The sequence below is a fragment of the Geospiza fortis genome, unplaced genomic scaffold (assembly GCF_000277835.1).
Source record: "Geospiza fortis unplaced genomic scaffold, GeoFor_1.0 scaffold81, whole genome shotgun sequence".
Taxonomy (NCBI): domain Eukaryota; kingdom Metazoa; phylum Chordata; class Aves; order Passeriformes; family Thraupidae; genus Geospiza; species Geospiza fortis.
This window is the reverse complement of record NW_005054318.1, coordinates 3,439,066-3,444,586: the sequence shown is the minus strand read 5'-3', so window position 1 is coordinate 3,444,586 and position 5,521 is coordinate 3,439,066.

The window sequence follows — 5,521 nt, the reverse complement described above, 5'->3', positions numbered from 1 at the left end:
CCATGTGCGGACTGGAAGGTCAGTTTCGGATCGCTGGACCACAGCCAGGTGGAGGAACACATGACAAGAAGCCTATGCCATCCAAGAGCTATTCCTCATGTCCTGTAGAAGTGAGGTGGTGAGACAGATGGCTGAGCCCCAGAGACTAGAGTCAACCCCTGAGTTGTCTGTTGGACCAGACACTGTTAAGTCATTAGGATGCTAATAGCTTTAACACTGCTTAAAGAAAAAAAACATTCACACACAAAACTTCACACCCTACAGTTTTTGCTAAATATAAGGTTAGACTTACACCTCCTAGACAGAAGGCAAACAGACAATTAGAAGAGGGCTGAGACATCTGCTGAAGACAGGGATTCTCCAGGGAAAAGCTAAGGATCATGACAACTCAGGTTTGCACTAGCACTGCTCCTTTAGCTAACAGAAAGCAAAGCTTAGGTTAGCGATAAGTTTTACTCTACTGCCAGGATTTACATCCTCTGGTTGAGGACATTGTAGATGCCATCTACTTAATACTCAGGTTATTAATTTTTATTTAAAATGCCAGGCCACAATTCTTCAAATATATATATATATTTTAAACAAGTGCTTTCAAAATGGCTGATTATACTTGTGTATTCTCTGGGGCTTGTCTTATAAAACAAATACGAAACTCAATTATTCCACGATTTTAAGTTGCTCTGGCTCATTTTCCAGCTTCCCAGACAGCTTCTACCTTCCAGGCTTGAAAGAATTGTTCTTCTACCTTCCTAAGCACACATTGACAATGCTGCTACTACCTCCCTAAAGAAACTGCTGAATCCCAGCTTCCTGGAAAGCAGGATCTGTGGCCACATATATGTCAAAAAATAAAACAGACCAGGGCACACAGCCACGTTCTGGGCTTGGAACCAGCAAACACGTTACAGCTTGTAGCTGGACAACTAAAATCCTACTCCTCCATATAGCCCAGCCAGATCCAAACAGACTTTTGGAAACAGTCCATCATCTCTCCCAACCCCAGAACTATGCTTGGGCATTATCTGGGAGAGTGTTAGTTGGCATAGAACAAAACTGTGTCATGAGCAGGACTAAAAATGTAACAGTAGAGTCGCATGCCATACCCACTCCTTATTTAGTTCCTGCTATGAACATGCATCACAAATACAGTACTCAGTTGCTTCTGGAGAACATCATTTTTATTAGTTAATATGGAAGTTAATTCCATAACTGGCCAAATGTGTTTCAGAATTAACAGATCACCCTTGCCTAGGTGGCTGCTGCTTTCAAATCAGGGAAACAGAACCACAAAATCATGTAATATCTGAGCATTTGTGTTTCCACGAGTATCATATGCAGCACACGAGAAAATCTGCACTCTCCAGGTTTTGGAGCTTTTTAATGTGGTCAGATGAACTGAACATGAGCATCTGATTTCTTAATTTCGGCAAACCTGGACTGCCGCCAGTACAACATTAGTCCTGATTGTCAGCTGGTATAAAATGGGCATAGCTCTATCAACTGCATTCCAATGCACAGCTGAGATTCTGCTTCTCCAGACTTCACCCACATAGGAGTGATGGGCAAGGAAGAAATTCATCTTACAAGATCAGCATTTTAGGAACAAATCTGTGGGTTTATTTCAATAATTGACAAAGTTATATATATCTTCACAAATTTGTTTTTTTACGACTAAGTCAGAATTCCCAAATTAATTACTTTTTAAAAATTCATACAAACCTGAATTGAAAACATTTACCCTTATTTTGCACAAAAAGGAACACAAGCAAGAAGTTGTTGTAAAGACAAGAGAGGCATATAAAACTTTCCAAAGGAAAACACAACGACTGTGGTGCAAATATGAATGTAAATATTGTACATGGCAAGAATTACTGTGTGTAAAACTTTGTATAGATGTGATTATGCAGTGTCATAGGGGACTGAAAAATCATTCTGACAATACAAAAGCATACAACCCTTTCACAACTGCTGACCCACAGATCATCATCTTCAGTGCCAACTCCTCACCTTGGAGTCATAAGTGCAGTGGCACTGTGTATTGGGTTTCCGTAGCCAGGTTTTGGTAATGGAGAGGGCAGTGAAGGGGAACAGGATGGGATGATACAACTTGCCACTGGCCAAGGCTGACTCCATCAGTGATGGTGGCAGCACCGTTGGCATAACTGAGTTAAGAAGGGGGGAAAATGTGCTGCAGAAGAGCAGCTGAAGAGAAAGTGAGAGCATGAGCACAAAAGCCCTGCAGACCCAAGGCCAGTGCAGAAGGAGGGGCAGGAGGTGCTCCGGGTGCTGGAGCAGAGATTCCCCTACAGCCCCTGGTGCAGCCCATGGAGAGGCAGCTGTGCCCCTGCAGCCCATGAAGGACCATGGGGGAGCAGAGATCCACCTGCAGCCCATGAAAGACCATGGGGGGAGCAGAGATCCACCTGCAGCCCATGGAGAGGCAGCTGTTCCCACAGGGCCCATGAAGGACCATGGGGGAGCAGAGATCCACCTGCAGCTCATGGAGGACCCCACAGTGGAGCCATGGGTGCCTGAAGGAGGCTGTGACCCTGTGGGAAGCCTACCCTGGAACAGGCTCCAGGCAGGACCTGTGGCCTATGGAGGGAGGAGCCCACACTGGAGGACATTTGCTGGCAGCACCTGTGACCCCATGGGGCACCCATGCTGGAACAGCCTGTTCCTGAGGGACTGCATCCCTTGGGAGGATTCACACTAGAACACTTCATGAAAAACTGCAGGCCATGGGAAGGACTCATATTAGAAAAGTTTATGAAGAACTGCCTCCTGTGAGAGGGCGCCCATGCTGGAGAAGAGAAAGAATGTCAGGAGGAAGGAGTGGCAGAGGTGGGCTGAACTGACTGCAACTTCCGTTCTCCTTCTTCTCTCATTTTTGAGGGAAAGAAGTAGAAAAATTGACAGTGAAATTGAGCACAGGAAGAAGAGTGGGGTGGGAAGAAGGTGTTTTAAGATTTGGGTTTATTTCTCAATATCATACTCTGATATGACTGGTAGTAAGTTAAACTAATTTCCCCAGGTGGAGTCTGTTTTGCCCATGACACTCACTGTTGAGGGATCTCTCTCTCTGACCTTATCTCAAGCCACAAGCTTTTCATAATGTTTTCTGTTCTCTACCAGCTGAGGAGGACAGTGACGGAGCAGCTTTGGTGGGCACCTGCCATCCAACCAGGGTCAACCCACGGCAATATTGACAAAACTGCTTATTACTCCGTAAAATCTCGAACACCCATTTATAACTGTTGCAATACCAGCTGCCAATCTGGTCCAGTCAGTCCAACTAACAATCTACCTAATAACCATCTGCTCCAACCTAATAGTCCCAGATGAACTCCCACACTCTGATTTACCCGTGAATACTTTCACTGTAGTGCCTTCAACTACAGGTATGATTTCAGTCTTCCAAAGAGATGAAAAGGTGACAAATACATCTCAACAATGACATCAACACTCAACTAAAGACCATTACTCCAATAAACCACAAAACTGTCAGATCTTTCAAGACAAACAACCAGAAGTCTACAACACAATAAAAACCCACCCACACATGAACTAACAAATTTATTAAATCCCAGTGATGATAACACTGCAGGCATGAGACAGACATCTGTTTTTCACAGATCTTGGCCTACATCCTAGTTCTGATGTAAAAAAGAAAAAAAAAAGAAAAAAGCCAAAAACCAACAGCTAGAGAAAAAACAAATTACTTTAGATCCATAATTAGTATGGTCCTTTTGCTCTCTCCTCAGGATACCTACAGTGATAGTAGAAAAGGGTGATATAGGAAATGTAGGAAATGACTGTTCATTAGTAAGATCTCCGTTTTTCCAGATCCCTTTGGACTCCTTGACAAAATGCTTCACTTCGTACGAAAGTAAATGTTTGGGTCGAAGATCTCCATAATTGTCAAAGAAAAAAGTCTGGTTTGCACAGATATTCTGCTGTGATTTCTAAAACTTCTTGTTTTGGACTGAGCAAGAAGAGAGACAGCTGATTTGTATGTTCCCATGTCAAACCACTTCACAGCATCAGTAAACAAAGGGAACAGCAAGGCTGACTAAACCCAAGCTGATCAATACTGTGAATCATCGACTCAGAGATGGCTTTGAACGCACACAGGACTTTAGCTGGCAGCATGGTTGGGAGTTGACCATCCTGGTGCTTGCTGTGCACTCTGATGCAGAATCAGTAGCCCATCAAACACCATCTAGTAACCCATGCCAGAAACTGGGTGGAACTCATTCAGAGCTGCTAATTGCCTTCCCTCTGTGGAGAAACTGTGACCCTCATCAGTGGGAAGGCTATGTTTTTTGTCAGAATATGTCAAAGGAAGGCAGGCAATTCTTGCTTTATTGTAAAAGTGAGTCACTGAGAGACTGCAGAGTAAGAGAGCTCAAGGACTTTGTGAAAAGGCACAGAGTTGTCCAGATTTGATCTCTGAGCAAATCTTCAGAGAATCACCTAATTAGTCTGCTTTCTGGAAAAACTGGAGATGAAGCTTTTTAACAGTGCAAAATTAGGCAATGAATTTAGGCATGCCTACCTACAGTCACTGGCACAAGATGGGAGAATACCACATACAGTCATTCCTCAACAACCAGCAGGAAAGTGTCTGCAGGTTTGGAGGACAGCCTAATCCCTAAGAACTGAAGTCATCTCCTTCCAAACTCATTTATATCCCTTCCCTTCAGAATCTCTCATCCACGGAAAAGCAAAAGAAAAAAAAAATAAAAAATAAGTTATTATAAGAATTAAATGTCTGATTGCAATGTCAGTTGAAGGAAATATTACAACATACTTTGCTAGTAATACCACAGAAATAAACACAGAAAGCAGAATGTTTTGTATCACGTACAAGAAACAAAGCTACCTGAATAACTTCCCCCCCACCACTCCCTCCCTCTGGCCCCAACCACATCTTGTGATTCTCTCTAAAGAGAGTCATATGGCAGCACTTTTCTCCTTTTATGGGCAAAAAAAAAGGATAAAGGAAGTCAGCAGCTGAGCGGGACTGCAGTGCCACATGAATTAAGCAGCTCGGAGCTGAGCTGCTCCTCTCGCATCCCTACCTCAGTGCATTATGGATAGGTACTCTCAGAGAAGGACACCATGAATCAACATCCACTTAATGCATATATAATTACATGTCACTGAGTGTTTCACACTGAACTCGTCACCACAGCATGTATTAAAAACCAAAGGATAGAAGGCATGTAATATATTTGCATTTGCTTATCTACCATCTCCTTCCTTTGTGTGAATGTCCTGTCAATAGCAGGCAAACCTCTTCTTTGGGAAACAGCTGTATGACAGTATGACACTGAGCAGCAATTATAGTACTTTCTGCTGCAAGAATTTCCACGTGTTCCACACTGCCCCAGTGCCTACCACCCACACCCACCTCAGTCCTTTTTACCACCAGCTCTACAAGAGGGAATCAGGGAAAGTTATTAATAATCCAGTTTAGCCAATTTGGTGCTTTTTTTGAGAGTGAGAACTGTATAAA